This window comes from Tenrec ecaudatus, chromosome 8 (genome assembly GCF_050624435.1).
Source record: "Tenrec ecaudatus isolate mTenEca1 chromosome 8, mTenEca1.hap1, whole genome shotgun sequence".
NCBI lineage: Eukaryota > Metazoa > Chordata > Mammalia > Afrosoricida > Tenrecidae > Tenrec > Tenrec ecaudatus.
The window spans coordinates 152,066,159-152,085,644 of NC_134537.1; the positions used below are offsets into that span (position 1 = coordinate 152,066,159).

The 19,486-nt window shown below is 40.1% G+C and overlaps 1 pseudogene; it reads left to right on the forward strand.

The window, feature by feature from the left end:
- The first annotated feature begins 3,048 nt into the window (after positions 1-3,048).
- On the forward strand, positions 3,049-18,944 carry LOC142455570 (glyceraldehyde-3-phosphate dehydrogenase pseudogene; annotated as a pseudogene).
- Positions 18,945-19,486: the final 542 nt, after the last annotated feature.

Sequence of the window (19,486 nt, forward strand, 5' to 3'; positions counted from 1 at the left end):
TATTCTCTAATTTCAGCCACAATCCATTTGATATCAGCAATGATATACTAGGTCCAAGTCCTCTACCAAATTCAGTTTGGTATTCTGATTTCTGATACCTCCCTGTCAATATGCAATATATTGTTACCACCCTTGTTGAAATATTTTTAATAAAAAATGTACTTTCCACTGTTACTAGTGATACTGTTCAATAACTTCTGCATTCTGTTGGGCCATCTTTCTTTAGAATGAGCACAGATATGAATCTCATCCAGTATGTGGGGCATGTAGTTAATTTCCCAATATCTTGGTATGGGTGACTGAATGTCTCCAGTGCTCCATGAGCATAATGAAACATTTAAACTGTTTTACATCAATTCCGGGAGCCTTGTTTATTGCCAATGCCTTCAGTACTACTTGCACCACTTTCTTCTGTACTATTAGCTTTTGATCATTTCTTCTCTCTTGAAATGATTGAATATTTGATAAATTATTTTTGATATGGTGATTTAATGTATCCCATCATCGTCTTTTGATGCTTCCTGCCTGTTTCAATATTTGGCGCTCAGAATTTTTCAATACTGCTACCTGAGGCTTGATTTTTTTTTTCTCCAGTTCTTCTGGTTTGAGAAATGCTAATAGTGTTCTTCCCTTTTATCTTCCTAACTTGAGATCTTTGCATATTTCATTCTAGTACTTCAATTAGTTTTCTTGAGTTGCCTCTGAATGGTCTACTTACTTTTTTACTTAAAAATTTCTGTCATTTGTTTTAGGTCATCTATAGTCAACAGAAAATTTCAGTCTCTTCTGACACCCATAGTCTTTTCTTTCTTTCTCATAATCTTTGGCTTTATTCATGTGTGATGTTTTCCACACCATCCTCTGGCCTTTATTAGTACTCCATATTTCAAGCATGTTCTTGAGACAGTTTCTAAATTCAGATGGTATATATTGAATACCTACATTGGATATCCAAAATAGAGTTCTATCTTGCCTTTCATAGTCTTGTTTTAATTTTCTTTTTAAAAAAACATTTATTTTAATTTTTTTTTCAGTTTTAATTGTCTTTAGCTTCAACTTGAATTTGCATATGAACAATTGATGGGCATTCTATGGTAGGCCCTGAGCTTGTTTTAACCAGGATTGACTTTTTAAGTCATCTTTCTCCATATATACAGTTGATTTGACTTCTGTGTATTTTATCTGGCGAAGTTCCTATAGAGTCATGGTTTATGTTGTTTAAAAGAGGATATTTTTCAACAAATAAGTGGCTGGTCTTAAAAAATGCTATCCAGTGACTTCTAACATCATTGACATCACCTGGGCCATATTTTCTAACAGCTGATCCTGCACCTTCCTTTCAGTCTTTAGCATATCAATCATCAGTCATTAACTAGGCATTTTTAATTAATTTTAGATAGAAAATATTGATGGGATTTTTCAGTTTCTTAGTCATTGACTTTAGTGGATGTTTAAAAATCTGAACAATGATTTTAATACTTGGTATTTCTTGTAGATATCTAGACATATTTTAAAAATCATTTTATTGGGGGATCGTACAATTCTTATTACAATCCATTCATATATCCATTGTGTCAAGCACATTTGTTGCCATCATCATTCTCAAAACATTTGCTTTAGACTTCTGCCCTTAATATCAGTTCCTCATTCCCCTCCTCCTTACCTGCTCCCCCCTCTCTCATGAACCCTTGATAATTTATACATTATTATTATTTTGTCATATCTTACACAGTCCGGCATCTCCTTTCACCCTTTTTCTGTTTTCCATCCCACAGGGAGGAGGTTATATGTAGATCCTTGTGATCGGTTCCCCCTTTCTATCCCACATTCCCTCCACCCTCCAGGTATTGCCACTCTCACCACTGGTTCTGAAGGGGTCATATGTCCTGGATTCCCTGTGTTTCCAGTTCCTATCTGTACCGATGTACATCCTCTGGTCTAGCCAGATTTGTAAGGTAGAATTGGGATCATGATAATGGGGGGAGGAAGCATTTAAGAACTAGAAGAAAGTTTTATGCTTCATTGTTGCTACCCTGAGCACTGACTGGCTTGTCTCCTCCCCGCGACCCTTCAGTAAGGAGGTGTCCAGTTGCCTACAGATGGGCTTTGGGGCTCCACTCTACACTCCCAGTCATTTACAGTGATATGATTTTTTGTTCTTTGATCCCTGATACTTGATCCCTTCAACACATTGTGGTCACACAGGTTGGTGTGTTTCTTCCATGTGGGCTTTGTTGCTTCTGAGCTAGATGGCTACTTGTTTATCTTCAAGCCTTTAAGACCCCAGATGCTATATCTTTTGATAGCCAGGCACTATCAACTTTCTTCACCACATTTGCTTATACACACATTTGTCTTCAGTGATCATATTGGGAAGATGGACACCCACTGATATTATTTTTTGTTCTTTGATATCTGATACCTGGTCCCTTCTACACCTCATGGCCACACAGGCTGGTGTGCTTCTTCCATGTGGGCTTTGATGCTTCTGAGTTAGATGGCTGCTTGTTTACCTGAAAGTCTTTAGGACCCCAGATGCTATATCTTTTGATAGGCAAGTGCTTCAAGATAGATCTTGACTTTTGTTTTTCTGATGAATGTGACTCTATTTGTCATTCTTAGCATAGCAAAACTTGATTGTTTGATTCAAAATAGCTAATGCCAGTTCATTTCAGCTCACTATTGCCTAGGAGATTGATCTTTATGTACTGTATTTTTTATGATTTCCAATTTTCCTAGACTCCTACTTCATTCATTCCATGTTTTGATTACCGATGGATGTTTTATGGTTGCTTCTTCTTCTGAGTTGTGCTCCATCAAGAAATGAAGGCACAAAACATTTGATCCATGCATGTCATTAAGATGGATTCCGCTTTAAGAATGCAGGTCTCCTCTAGTCGTATTTCCAGTGCCGTCTGATTTTAGGAGCACTGTATCAGACAAGGTTCTAGATCTATCCATAAGGTATCAGTGACTGATTCCTCAGAAAGGAACGGTCTCTGCTTCTTAGTCTGTCTTATTATTTTAACTCTGCTGAAAGAGATCACCATGAGCAACCGTGATGATATTGGAAATACAGGTGGCAGAGCTTCCCGCATCCCACCAACCCTCAAGCGGCCACAGCAGGGTAAGCTGTGAGGCCGTTGGCGGCCAGCAGAGCAGCTCCAGTGAATGAATACAGCTAATTATACATATAGCGTCTCAGAAGCAAAGGAGATCTTATTCAATGAGTTAATGGCTATGATAGAATTTTCTGAAAATTGAAAAACTATTATACAAATTTCAGAGTCAACAGATTCCACACAATTCAGTCACACTGAAGTCCTTGAGGATTCAATTAATAATACAATTAATTAGAGGAATGAGAATCATGGAGTTAGTCTCATTCAGTGCTCTGTAGGAGAGAAACATGAGAAAGGTACTTGACCTAAATATACCATGTGTTGTGTCAGACTTGAAACTGAAAATAGGGATCCAATTTTCCTTCATTATTTCTGACTCTCCTCCCTTATCATGTCAGAGTTGCTTATTAAAAGTCACCCCATTGATAAGAATTGAATTTTTTCCAAATGCGACAAGCTCTTGTGCTTTGAAACAGAATGAGATTCAGGGAGAATTAGGGAAGGGTGTTAAGAGAAGTCAATTGTCAATCCATCCTCTCAGAATTCAGTCCCCTCTATAGACTCACACATGACTGGGACATTTGAGTAGCTGGCCACATATTCACTTACAATTTTATCTAGGCCCTACCACCCATTTGGAGAAAGGGATGGCCTCCTACACCATTTTACTTCTCACCAAGCTGAGGAAATATAAGATCAGAGCAGTCTGTGAATGGAGAACAGTTCTTCTTTCGCCATGGTAAGGAGGGCTCTGAACAATAAACCTGAGGTACTTTTCTTTCAGTTCATACGTGTTCTTCATAACACCAAATGCTGATATTATTATTGTGAGCTAAGCCAGCTTCAGAATCCCAGGCTAAGACATCCTGGAGGTTACACAGGGAGAAAGATAGCCTACAAAGCCCCTGGGGTAGTTCTACCCTATGCTATAGGGTTGCTATGAGTTGGAATCGAATTGGTGGCAATGAGTCTGTGTTTTGTTTATTGAGAGGTTTTACCTCTAAATGTAATCAGAAATTGTTGGGCTGTGGAATTATTGTTTTGTTTGTGTTGGAGATCTGAGTTACATTGAAAATAGTAGTATAAATATTATAGTTTTAAAATTGTTCTAAAAGAATACCACCCCGTTATGTCAGTTCCAACTTATGTAAAACAGAATGAAATACTGCCTGCCCTGGGCCCTGCTCACACTTCCTATCCGTCTGTGTTATTGTTTTCCAATCTGAAGAGTACAGCATCATGGCAACAGAAAATATTATGTGTATATATAATTCATATAAAATAGGTAGGAATTCTTATCTATATTATATGCCCATATTGTGTGTATATATTATGTGTATATATGATAATGTATATGATATAGGTATATTATATATATGTGTTCACACACATTTGGACTATAAAATATATGGAGACATCGTTAATGTTCTATCTATTATTCTGTCTCATGAATACTACTATATTCCTAGGGAAATGTTTGTCTGAATCAGATGGCATGTTTTAGGCACTGGCTGGCTGAGAAAGGGCTGCAAATGTTGCATGTACGGTACTAAGGGCACTTTCTGGACCGTCTCATATAGAATGTTTCAAAATCCCTGTAGTTGTTCAGAGTCTGTCTGTCCATTAGTCCTCTTCCTGCCCCTGGACTTCTACTTGGTTTTTAAGAAAACTGTGATTCTGATGAGTTTGTACCTGTAGAAACCTACATAGGGCTTTTACGAGTTGAAATAAACTCAGTGGCAGTGTGTTTTGGGGGGTGGGGTGGGGTGGGATAACTTGGTGTTTGGGAACAAACCCACACAGGAATGGGCACAGTCACATGATACATGAGATAACATCCTCCTTTTCTGGGTGACATGGTGACAGGTCGTATTTTCTGCTGTCACTGTCAAATAAATCCAATTCTCTGTTGAATTTTTGGTCCCAAAATAATGGCCTTTTTTATTTATTGGTTTGTTCAGTTCCATCTAACATCCAAACTTTGGGTTTCATTTTTATTAACCCTTCTTCCTTTCCTTAACTCAGTGGCACCCCAGGCAGGGAGGCCCACAGTCGGGGAAGGATGTTCATGGTGGTCTATGCGGTTCCCTTCCTGCGCTTCTCTTGCTTTTCCAGAATCTTCTCTGGGCTGTCTCTGATTCCTCCCCGGGTGAAAAGGGTTATGGGTAGAAATAGAGGTGAGACAAATATAACTGTACAAACAATTATGATCAGATAACATTGTTCTCTGGGCTGGGTAAATGTTTGAAGCTCAATTTCCTATGGAGTGTTTGTGTATGTGTGTTTCTTCGAGATATAAAATATTACAAGTAAACTAAAGATCGATGAATTGATAGCTCTTTTAATTAGCCTCTTACTACTTTGTATACTTGAACCCTCTCTTGGGATCACCTAGACCCCTATCTCCTAGGAAGACACAGTGGGCAGAGTTGTTTTTTGAATTCTTTTTACTGGGAGCTCATAGAGATATCACAACAATCCAAAATTCAATGAGATCAAGCATATTTGTACAATTGCTGCCACCATGATTTTCAAAGAATTTACTTTTTTAAAACTCTTCACCCCTCCCCCACCCCACCCCAAGGAACACACACACATATATATGTATGTATATCTTACACCATCCAATGTGCCTGTTCACCTACATTTCTATTGTTCGCTCCCCTCAAATGGGGTTACACAATCATCATTGCTACTGGTTCCCCCTTTCCCCCTTTTGCCATCCTCTCTTCCCTTACCCTCAGGAAATCATTACTCTCATTACTATTTCTTAAGGGTTTATCTATTTTGGATTTCATCCATCAAATGACCTTAATTATACAAATGAACCTACTCAGGTCTCACAAGGTTAATGAGGTGAAATTAAAGGGAGGAAATATTAAAGAACAAGAGGATATTTATATGCTTCATCAGTGCTATACTGCACCCTGGATATATCATCCCTTCCGTGTGGCCCCTCTGTGAGGCACTGTCCAATGATCTTACAGGTGGGTTTTGGTCTCCACTTGGCTTATGCGCCTTCACGTTAATCTGATTGCTTGTTTTTGAATTTCTGATACCTATTCTAGTCAATGACAGCGCTACAGAGGACAGTACTGAAGATACAGTTTGGGGAGTGCTGCTGATATGGCCCTCCCACATGGGGGAAACTAAGAGGAGAGAATAACAGAGCAGCAATGGGAGCAAAGCCATGAAATCCCTGAGGACTCCTGATTATAGACTTCGGACTCGGGGAGCAGCGCTTGGCAGCTCATCTGAACTGGTTGGGGGAGATCACAAGGGGGGCCCACTGGAAGTCTAAAGATGCAATGGGGTGGGGGATGGGGCACTCGATCCCTTCATCTTTGACTGGAGGAAGAGCAATGAGGCTTTTAAGAAGGCGTGGCCCTCAGACACAAATCTTGAGGTATAAAAGGGTGTGAGCACCATTAGGCAAGCGGGTCTTGGATTATGGATCCCTGAGAGAAAAGAGAATTAGACCAATGGATTGTAACAGGGCAGAAGCTTTTAACGTATGATATATTCAGCCCTCAGTGACTTGGGATGAGTTGCTTAAAGGCACAGACTAAAAAAATGTCACTGTGGCCATTAAAATAAAAACTGTTGGTTGTACACAAATAGTAAATATATGCTTGTTGTTTGCGAAGAAATAAAAAACTTTTTTGGGCATCAATAACTCAGAAAACCAGTGAGTGATATATTGGAACACCATCTCTGGATCTAGTCTTCATGAGGCACTGTGTCCTTTATTCATCTGAACAAAGAGGACTTGAGTTTGAGAGGGTGTGGTGTCAGTGGGTGAGTGGGATTTCCCTGATGTCGATTTATTTTTTCCTGCACTTTCTCTATTAAAAAGTAAAACAAACAAACCATTGTGGGTGAAAGAAATCCTTTCTTTTATGTCTTTCCAACCTAATGTTTTCACAACCTACATGCAAGTGTTTTAGATCCACAAAACCTGGTAGATTAGAAGCAGATATTATATATTACCAGTTCCCATTTTTTAATTTTGTATTTTCAAGTTGTGACCAACAGATACTCCATAGAACTGGACACTTTTAATTTTACCCATCTCAGATGAATTGTTCTCTGGTTGTCTCCCAGGATGAGTCCATTCCAGAATAAAAATCTTGGATTTTTCTTGAACTTTCTAAATTGTATTTTCCAGATATAATACCATATATATATATATAAATTATTTTATTGGGGGCTCATACAACTCTTATCACAATCTATCCATCCACCCATTGTGTCAAGCACATTTGTATATTTGTTGCCATCATCATTCTGAAAACATTTGCTTTCTGCTTGAGCCTTTGGTATCAGCTCCTCATTTCCCCCCTCTCCTCACTCCCCCCTTTGTCATGAACCCTTTATAATTCATAAATTATTATTATTTTGTCATGTCTTACACTTTCTGACATCTCCCTTCACCTGCTTTTCTGTTGTCCATTCCCCAGGGAGGAGGTTATATGTAGATCCTTGTAATCGGTTCCCTCTTTTTACTCCACCTTCCCTCCACCCTCCGGGATTGCCACTCACACCCCTGGTCCTGAAGGGATCATCCACCCTGGATTCCTTGTGTTTCCAGTTCCTATCTGTACCAGTGTATATCCTCTGGTCTAGTCAGATTTGTAAGGTGGAATTGGGATCATGATAGTGGATGGTGGTAGGGGGAAGCATCTTTACTCATGTTTCTTTGCATGCTATCCTAGAACAGCTGATCGTGTGTGTGTGTGTGTGTGTGTGTGTGTTGAGAGAGTGAACGTGAGTGTTGAGTCTAGAATTTGACAATTCCAATGTTGGTACACAGAATTTATCATGTGACTTCCCCTATGCAACTAAATTTTCCTTTTAATCTTTAAAAGAATATTTATTGTCTAACCTAGTTCAGGAACTCTGCTAGTTTTGGGGTATACACCACTAATTAAACCAAGGCTGCCCAATGTACTTACACGGGAGTCGAATCTTTTCCTTCATTGTATATAGTTGGAAATTATTTACTTTGATGTAAAATTATTCTTTATTTGGCACCCAAACAATGAGACTATCCTTGTTCGAATGTTTTTACATTTTCATTTAAAAGTACTTTTTTTTCCACAAAGGAGAAATGAAAATATATATAGAGGGAGGAGAGGACATCCTGGCCCACCAAGCCCTGAGGCCAATGTTCTTGCGTGGAGCAGACAATGCACTGGGAGGACCAGAGGGCTGGCCCCACCACAGGACATGGCATCCCTCCCTGAACCATGGCGCTGTGGGGGACAGCGCAGGAATAGTGAATGGTCTGGCCCCATCATGCTGGGACAGGGAACTGATGGCATGCAGCAGAGCAGCAGGGGTAGCAGACTGATGAAATACCCGGAGAATACCAAAATGTGGCACCCTATCAGACTCCATTAGAAAACACTTGTAAAGACCAACAAACAGATCTTGAACTATTTATAGACCTTTCCATTCTTGTCATTGGCTTTCTTTTTGTTATCATTATTTTGTTTTTGTTGTTATTGTTTTGTTGGTTTTGACTCCTTTCGTTGTCTTATTTGGCTTTGCCTGTTTTTTTTAATTTCACTTATTAATGTATCTGCATGTATAACTAGATAAGATAGGTAGGATAAATAATTTGTCAATGAAAAGAACAGGACCAATGGTTCCAGGGGGATACGAGAGAAGGGGGGGTGGGAGAAAAATTAGCTGGGGAAACCAACCCAGGGACAAGGAAACAAGTGAACTAAAATCAATGGAAGGAAGGTCGTAGAATGCCTAGTGAAGCTTAATCAAGGGCATTGTAGCAGCGAGGAATTACTAAACCCGAATAAAGACAGAACATGATGGTGGGATAAGAGGAATGTAAAAGGAAATAGAAGAAAGAACCAGGAGGCAAAGGACATTTATAGAGGTCTAAATGCAGGCATGTACATATATATAATGAGAAGAGAATAGAACTATGAACTCATATCTATATGTTAAGAATTAAAGTTGTGGATGGACATTGGGCATCGACTCAAGTATTCCCTCAACACAAGAACACTTTGTACTAATAATTCGGCATTCTGTGATACTCACCTTCCTGACATGATCGCTGAAGATAAAATAGGTGCATAAGCAAATGTGGTGAAGAAAGCTCATGGTGCCTGGCTATCAAAAGATATAGGGAGTGTCTGGGGTCTTAAAGGTTTGAAGATAAACAAGCAGCCATCTAGCTCAGAAGCAACAAAGCCCAGATAGAAGAAGCACACCAGTCTGTGCGATCATGAGGTGTCGATGGGATCAGGTATCAGGCATCTAAGACCCAGAATAAAACCATACCAATGTGAAGGTGGGGGGGGCATGGAGTGGAGAACCAGTGCCCATCTGCAGACAATTGGACATCCCCTCACAGAGGTGTCACAGGAAAGAGACGATCCAGTCAGGGTACAGTATAGCACCGATGAGACACACAGCTTTCCTCTAGTTCTTTGGTGCTTTTTCCCCCCACTATCATGACCTCAATTCTACATTACAAATCAAATTAGACAAGAGCATACACACTGCTACAGATAAGAGCCTGCAACACAGGGAATCCAGGATAGATAAGCGCCTTAGGGCCAACAATGAGAGTAGAGATACCAGTAGGATTAGGGGAGGGTGGGTGGAGAATTGGGGAATCGATCACAAGGATCAATCTATATAACCCCCTCCCGGGGACGAATAATGGAAAAGTGGGTGAAGGGTGATGGATGGCAATGTAAGATATGGAAAAAATAATCTATAACTTATCAAGGGCTTGTGAGGGAGGGCGGGTGGGGGACGGTGGAGGAAGAAATAGGGAGCTGATATCAGGGGCTCAAGTGGGAAGAGAATGCTTTGAAAATGCTGATGGCAGCATATGTGTAAATGTGCTTGACACACTGCAATTGATCTTAGCCAAAAGGCCGAGAAGCAACGTGGTTGACACACTGGAGGAATGTATGGATTGTGACAAGAGATATAAGAGCCCCTAATAAAAGCACTTGAAAAAGTAAAAAAAGAGAATAAAATAAAAGTGCTTTTTCCATATAACCTTTCTGCATGTGGAGATCTTAGCTTTATGAGGAGTGGGAATTTTTCTTATGCAGATTTTCTGCATAGCCTTGCCATCACTGATGAAGTGGCAAGGGGGGAAGATTTAGTGGGTGGCAGTACGAAATACACAACATCTTTGGAAGCTGCCAAGATCAACACGAACAAGATGTTCACTATCATAGCTTTTGGTATTTGGAATCATAAAAGTAGTGCGGCCATGTCTAGGACCAAGAGGCACTGCTTTTTGATTTTACTACAATATTGCAGACTGTGCAATTGGCAACACAACTTATCATACCATTCTTTTGGCAAGATACAACAAGCTATGTCTGGTTCTACTTCATTCTGAAGTTGGATTGTCTATGGCTCTGGAAGAGATTAGGTCTATTAATGGGCGTATAGGGACAATTAGATTTAGTTGCAGTTCTGATTCACAATTAGATATTTATTAATTTGACACAAATGGAAAAATAATGCTAGTTACTATAGCTAAATCCTGTAATCATCGGGAGACACATGAACACTTTGAAGACTTGGCTTCTAATAATTCCTCTTGAAGTAATACTTGAAAACACTTTTCCCAATGATTTTGCTATTCTTATTCCTGAAGCTCCTATCAAGGGAACCCTGGACGTAGAACAGAACAGTTCCACAATGGAGTGTTCCATCAGGAAGAGTGAGCAAGCAGGCTCTCAGGGCTACCAGCCTTAGCTTTTGACTGAGACAGGGAACACTAATGCTTATGTTGTCAGCACTAGAGCACTCTGAAAATGAAGATGCTGGTTGGCGCTCAACTTTTTCACACCAGCTATCTTTTCTAAGCAGGGCAGAGTGGGGGTTGTGCAGGAATCTGCCCTGGGTCTGCCCAGGAACTTTCGTGTTTGTAATTTGACACCCATGGTTGTGACCAGGCTCTCAGAGTCCTAAAGGTCTTTCAGACCTCATAGTTATTGCCCCTGTCTTTAATTGAGAGATTGACTTTACTGAGCTACAGTCAGTTTATTGCCAACACTTTACATGAAATATATAGTGCAGCAGAATTTTATTTTGCCAGTTTTATTGGCATATAATTCTCATACCTTACAATTAAATAATTTAACCATATTAAAAAGAATTGTAGAATCATCAATTTGAGAACATTTTCTTCTTTCTTGCACTCATTGTTATCAGCTGCTCATTTTCTTCCCAATTCCCTTGCTGTGCACCGAAGAAACCATAAATCCAGTTACTGTCTCTATAGATTTACCCATCTGGGTTTCATATACAGAAAAGCATGCCACACATAACAAAATAAAACAGAGAAACCTCAATAGAAAAGAAAGCAGAAAATACTAAAATATAGAATAAATTTAAAAGGAGATAAAAAGATCAGGTGTTAAATTTTAACCTAACTGCATGTGCACTGTCCAATGCACTCTGCATGATCGCAAGGGTATTCAGAGGCCTTGACTATGGTCAGAGAGGATGCACTGGACTCTAAATCTATGTGTGAATCCTGTAGCAAAATTTTAAAGATGAAGCATGTTATTAGAACTTTCTTCCTTGGATTAGCCAATAAGATCTGGTTTTCCCCAAAGAATATAGGAATTAAGGGGATGGTTGTAATATGGTCACATTGAATGAAAGTATATGGAGACATTATTTTAGATATTAGTTAGGTTCAAGTTTTAAGGTTGTTTTTGGTATTGGAGATGTGATTAGGAGATAGAAAAAAGTTGGTGTGGCAGGTATTCTTGGTGTGTTCCTGGTCAGTCTATGCTTGAGTGAGTACCTTTGAGAGAAAGAGAGGCAGGTGGTTGATTCATGTCATTGAAACACCCATTGAGTTACCATAGGCCAGGTTTGTGGGGCAACAATGGAAGATGAATCCACTCCAGCATGTATTGCATTAATGACTTAGCGTTTCTATTTTCCCCTTTGTGGTAGTTAAATAATCTGGTGTCAACTTGAGACTGTTAATAGTAAAGAGGTGGAGTGTAGCCTGCAAATCAGGGTGCAGCTAAATGACCTCATTTGGAGGTGCTAAGGAGATAAATAATGCAAGATAAGCCACATGGAGCTATGCTGATGGCAGCCAGAGCTTTGGAGTTGGAGGAGGCATGTGGAGACCCACGCCAGCACTAAGATGCTTCCACTGCCACTGGATCCAGAAGACTTTCCACTCACTGGTCTGTGATCTTCCTGCACTCAGTATCATTGCATGTGTTGTGTGAGTCTGACAAGGAATTTACAGGCTGGTACTGGACATATGGGCTAATAACGGACTTATGGACTTGATCTGGACTGCTCTGGGGTGTTTTCTTAATGTACAATTACTCTTTATATAAAAACCTTTCCTATACACATATGAGTGTCTATGGATTTGTTTCTCTAGTCTACCCGACTAACACACTATGGCACATTGGGAGTGTGGTACTAGAGAAACAAATCATAAAGATGGAACGTGGATGCTTGTTTGACCTCTGCCTCGTGGTAGTTTTTCTTCTTTGGCTAGCCAGAGGTCAGATATGACCATGCAGTTTATACTAGATTGTTTTCTGGAAAGAATATGGGAAGTTAAAGTTTTGATTCTTATCTTTGGTTGCTGTATTTGGTTATTACTGTTTGAAATATAAAATGAATGTGATTAATATATATTTTGAGCTCAGGGGATGAAATCACCCCTTGAATTTCTCAGAGACCATGCTGCTTAATGAAAATGGCTGACAAAAGGTCAAAATGGCTGACAGAAAGCTTGACCCTGGCTTGACTTAGCCAGAGACCTTTGGTCATACTTTGTATCATTTGAATAGTTTAGATAAGAAGTAAGATAAATTAGATAAGGATTGAACTTGACGGTTTTAAGAAATGAGTGTAGGATCTGATTCTACATTGTTTATATTGATTTCTTCTGCTTATTATTCTTGACACCCTAATTGATAGAAAAGGTTATTGGGAAGTCTGAAAATAGAGAGCTTGTAAGCCCACTTGTCTTCAGCCATTAAAATTGGAACTTTAAATGGGTTTAGGACATGCCTGTAAAGAAGGGTCTGAAAATATAAGCTCCACCTAGGTCTTGAATGCTCAGGACCTTCAAAGGTGAAGAGACAGGGGCTGTTGACAGGCTGAAGAGGGAAAAAATAGGAACAGTGTATTTTTAATTTTGAACTAATGGTTTTTGTCAGAAGCTGAAATATAATCGGGAACCATCCAAAAAAAACAAAAACACAACTCTGCTCTCTAGGACTGAATGTTAAAGGGAACCTGTGGGCAGGTTGAAATGCTTGCTAGGTGACCACCTGGATCCACCTGTTGAGTGGAAGTGGGAGAAATGCAGCAATAAAGAGACGGGTTGAGTCTGGCTACTGACACCTGTGTACCTGATTCACAGGGACTAGAGAAGGAAACAAGAGTGAATTGACTGGTCTGAAGTTCATGAGCTAGCACAAGGAGGCTAGGGTGTTTGAGAATTTGTGATAGGGCCATGGTATCAAGGCAAGGAAGCCAATGGGCACCCAGGGGAGGCTAAGTGAGGCAGCTCACATTGAGCTGATCAGAACCCAACCAGATGAAGAGAATATTTTTGAGCCTGTGAACTGGTGCATATTGCTTCTGACTTCATGGATGGCTTGTCCTGATTTTACTTTGCTTATGGATGCAGACTTCACAAGGTTCTAACATCAAAGATTAGGATTGTCTCCTCAGACTGTTGGGATTATGTAAGTGGGCAGTGTAGAAACTGGATTCCCAAAATGGGGTAGATAAAGGCATGAAGTGTTTGGCTTACAAACTTTCATAGGTCTTGGAATGTATTCATAGGATTATAGGATTAAGGTGTTCACATAAGTATAGAATATTTTTGTGTTGTTCACTTATGGAGTATTTTGTTTAAATGAGGCTTTGGCATATATTGAATTGTATGCATTTTAGTTTTATCCTGTTAGGTACAGATATGATTTTACTTTCATTTTGTTTAAAACTTATAAATGGCTAAAGAGTCGTGTAAAAGTGCCAAATTGGCAAGGGGTGGTCTGTGGTAGTTACATAATCTGTTGTCAACTTGAGACTATTAAAAGTGAATCAATAGAGTTTAGCCCATCAATCAGATTGCAGCTTAATTACCTCATTGGGAGGTACTAAGGAGATAAATAGCTCACTAGAGGCAGCACACACACTTACTCCCTGGGAGATATTCCTGTTGACAAGCCACATGGAGCTATGCTGAAGGCAGCCAGAGCCTTGGAGCTGGAGGACGTATGTGGAGACTCATGCCAGCACTAAGATACTTCCATTGTTACTGTATCCATAAGACTTTCCACCTACTGGCCTGTGATCTCTCTGCCCTCAGTGTCATTTCATGTGTCGTGTGAGTCTGATAAGGAATTTACAGACTGGTAATGGACCTATGGGCTAATATAGGATTTAATGACGTGATTTCGATTGGGCTGGGATGTTTTCTTAATGTACAATTACTCTTTATATAAAGCTTTTTCCTATATACATACGAGTGTCTATGAATTTGTTTCTCTAGTCTACCTAGACTAACACACCCATTTTTATCCATTAAACTATATATGGTATATATCTATCTATTTTCTGTCAAAGTCCACCAATCACACTCACACTCTTATGTCCTTCAAGCTCCCACCATCCTGCTTCTAACACTTGGTCTTTATTACCTGTGCTCATTATTAGTCGCTCATAATCCTTTTCCCCCTCCATATACCCGACAATTTATGCAATTGTCCATTTATATTAAGATTTGTGCCACTATCATCACCACAATAAATTTCAGAATATTTTCTTCTCATACTCATTGTTATTAGCTCCCTGTTTTAACCATCCGCTCCTATCCAATTACTGTCTTTACAGATCTATCTTGGATTTCTTATACATAAAATCATACAAAAGAAATAGCAACCATACAAAGAAACACACAAATAACAACAGCAATAACAAACAACCCAACAGCAATGACTAGAGAAGATATGGAAAAACTCCAAAAAGACCCCAATAGAATTATTAAAAATATGGTGAAATAAGAGTGTTCTTTGTAATATTATTTTAAAAAATAAAAACCTGCAAAGGGAGAACAGAAAAATTTTAAACTGTAAAAAATTTTAAATGGGTCCAAAAGGAGATCAAATGATAGGTCATTATATTTTAACCGAATTACATCTACCATTATTGACTTTAAAATGCTCTGTCTGAAAGCACCGCTATTTTCATCCCTCGACTATGGCCAGAGGTTGGTAATTCATGTGAGGGTCCTGCTAATCAATTACATAACCTTAGCAAACTGGATGTTTACTATTTAAGTTCTCATTCAATTCCATCTTTCAAAGTTGGATTATATTATTTACAATCCTTGGATGCTTTATCCATGTGAATTTAGTTGACGGTTCACTTAGATGGCTGCTTGTTTTAAGATGAGACTTTAAGATCCTGGTTCCTATTTTTTTTATATAGCTGAACAACAACTAGTTTTTTGGACACACTTTGCTACAGCATCCATCTCTTCATGAGGGCAGGCATTGAGCAGGGCTATGCTGTAAGAAATATATTTTCTTAGATTGTGGTTAGAATAAGGTATGAGTCCACAATCCATTAATATGTGTATGATTTATATGCTTCTGGGTCATTTTAGAGACAACATTATCATTTTATGATAGAAAACATTAAAAGTAATTCCCCTGGGGCATAAGGTAATTCTATTGATAGCGTCTTTAATTTAACTAATGATATAAAATTGAACTCAAACAATGAGGCTTGGTGATAGGGCAAAACTTTCAATAACACTCATTCACAAAGGCAGAATCATGCATACAAGATTACACATCATAAGACAACAAGGAGGACATTACAATAGTAAATACATGGTAGTCCCAGGCCACCATTCATTGATGACTCCCAAAACAAGGGATCTGAACCAAAGTCCCACGAACACCAAATCCCTAGCCTTGGGATAGCAGTCGGCTGCCTGGCCTCACAGTAGAGTGCTTCATCCTTTAGTCCACGGGAGTATGTTAGTTCCGTAAATCTTCTATTTTGTTGTAATATTTTGATAGGTGTGGCTCTGCTGTTGTGACTGAATATTTTTGTAAGATTTTCCCCATCACTGAACCCTGATTGTTTTTTGTGTGTAAATAGTGTCTAGTCAGTTAAGAGTTTAATCTGCACAAGTCAACAATTCATGTACTGCCACTACTAGCTGGCCTATATTCATATAATTTCCTTTTATCAACAGTGCTTTAAATTATCATTGGCTAAGCTGACACTATCAGCATATGGGGTAAACTTGGGCTGCTAATCACAAGGCCGACAGTTTGAAACCACTAGCTGGCTTCACAGGGGAAGGATGGAGCTTTCTCCTCCTCTGAAAATTGGCAGGTGTGGGGACTCACAAGGTTGCTATGAAGCACCATTGATTTGGTGGCACTGGGAGTGATACCTCATGGGGATGATTGACAATATTCTCTAAAACAAAATGACAACGACATGCAAGACATGGAAAATAATGATTTATAAATTATCAGTGGGGAGTGAGGGAGGAGAAAATGAGGAGCTGATACCAGGAGCTGAAGTCTAAAGCCAATGTTTTGAGAATGATGAGGGCAACAAATGTGCAAATGTGCTTGACACAATGGATGGATGGATGGATTGTTATAAGAGTTGTAGGAGCCCCCAATAAAATGATTTTTTTTAAAAAAAGATTGACCAGACATGTGGGGATGAACGGATTTGGTATATACATTAATTCTAATCCCAATCTAAGAATAATTAGTTTTTATGACGTGGCCCTGATTGATGCTCACCCTTATGAAGAGATCACTAAAGATATGGGTTCAATAGTAAAACGTGGTGAAGAGATTATATGGTGCCTGATTATAAAAAAGCATAGGGCTTTGGGCCTTAAAGGTTTGTTTTAAAACCATCTAAGTGAGGCATCAACGACATCCACAAGCCTGTGTGATCCAAGGGTTGGAAATAATATAACTCAAATCAAAAGGAGGGAATGTTAGCAGAGCTATAATCATGACCACCCAGTTTACAGAGGGCCATGGAAGACAATGCAGCCTTGAATCCATGTGCAGGGTCCACACATGGATTAAGCTTCCAGGGCACCCCCTCTGACCACAGTCCAGGGATGCGCGTAGCCTTGCGATCAGACAGAGAACAATGTGAAGTTGATTCTGGCAGGTGTACTTAGGCCAAAATGTAATACTTTGTTATTTGCTTTCCCTTTTGACTCATTTTAAAGTTGTTTCAGTTCTAATATTTTCTACTTTCCTCATGACGAACGTTTTTCTCTATTTTATTTGGCCATTATTTTGGGGGGTTTGTTTCTCTTGTATTTGTTTTGTGTTTTTATGTACATGAAATCTAGGACAGGTAAATCTGTAGAGACAGTAGCTGGATTAATAATTGCCTAGAGGCACAGTATAGGAGGCTAGTTGGGGGTTGGTGATGTGGAACTAACAACAAGTACAAGAAGAAAATGTGCTAGAATTGATATCATGATGATTGTACAACCCTTAATGATTGAATGTCTAAATTGTACAATATATTAATTATTTGCCAATAAAACTTTTAAAAAAAAAAGAATAAATCTGGCTCTCTGTTCTTCCTCGTGCGACAGACAGCCGCCTCTCCCGTTTCCGTGCAGTCCCAGCCACATCCCCGAGATATGATGGTGAAGGCTGGAGAAAATGGATTCGGCCGCATTGCCCAATCACTTCTGGCAAAGTGGCGATTGTTGTCATCAATGACCGCTTCATTGAACTGAACTACATGGTCTCCATGTTCCAGTATGATTCCACCCATGGCAAGTTCAAAGGCACTGTCAAGGCTGAAGATGGAAAGCTTATCTTCAATGGGAAGCTTATCTTCAATGGGAAGGCCATCTCCATCTTCCAGGAGCGAGATCCCACCAACATCAAGTGGGGCGAGGCTGGTGCTGAGTATGTCATGGAGTCCACCGGTGTCTTCACCACCATGGAGAAGGCCGGGGCTCACTTGAAGGGCGGTGCCCAAAGGGTGATCATCTCTGCCCTTTTGCCGATGCCCCCATGTTTGTGATGGGCATGAACCATGAGAAGTACGACAACTCCCTCAAGATTGTCAGCAGTGCCTCCTGCACCACCAACTGCTAGCCCCCCTGGCCAAGGTCATCCAGGACAATTTTGGCATTGTGGAAGGACTCATGACCACAGTCCACGCCATCACTGCCACCCAAAAGACCGTGGATGGCCCCTCTGGGAAACTCTGGCGTGATGGCCGTGGGGCTGCCCAGAACATCATCCCTGCATCTACTGGTACTGCCAAGGCTGTGGGCAAGGTTATCCCGGAGCTGAATGGGAAACTGACTGGCATGGCCTTCCATGTCCCCACCCCCAATGTGTCCGTCGTGGATCTCACCTGCCATCTGGAGAAAGCTGCCTAAAGGGCATCCTGGGATACACTGAGAACCAGGTTGTCTCCTGTGACTTCAACAGTGACACCCACTCTTCCACTGAGGACCAGGTTGTCTCCTGTGACTTCAACAGTGACACCCACTCTTCCTCCTTTGATGCTGGGGCTGGCATTGCCCTCAACGACCACTTTGTCAAGCTCATTTCCTGGTATGACAATGAATTTGGCTACAGCAACAGGGTGGTGGACCTCATGGTCCACATGGCCTCCAAGGAGGAAGAGCCCCCTGGACCAGCAGCCCCAGCAACAGCACTGGAGGAAGAGAGGCCCTCGGCTGCTGGGGAGTCTTTGCCTCCAATTCAATCCCTTAACATACTGAGAATATAACATCCAAACCCCCTGAAGGAAGGGGAGGGGCTTAGAGAGCCCGACCTTGTTATGCACCATCAATAGTACACTGTACCTAGAAAAAAAAAGAATAAATCTGCAGGACTGATAGTATTAGACAAAAGGACCAATTAAAATCATAATAATTAAAATTGTGTGTTTTACCAAAAGATCAGCAAATGTACTCATGGAATAGAAAAATGTAATGTAAACAAATCAATGTCAAGAAGATCAATATCCTCACAACTACACCAATAGGTAGCACTCTGATAACAGGGGGGAAGCTTTAAGTTGTCAGGGATTTTGTCTTGCTCAGATCCACAATCAATGTTCACGCAAGCGCAGTCAAGGGATTCGACAATGGACTGCCTTGGGTAAACCTGCTGCACAAGATCCCTTTGGAGCATTGAAGAGCAAGGTTGTTCCTTTGAGGATTAAGGTGCTCCTGATCCCAGCCATGGGGTTTTCAGTTGGCTCATATGCATGTGAAAGTTGGTCACGGCATAAGGAATAAGGGAGACCCAAGAATAACTGATCCTTTT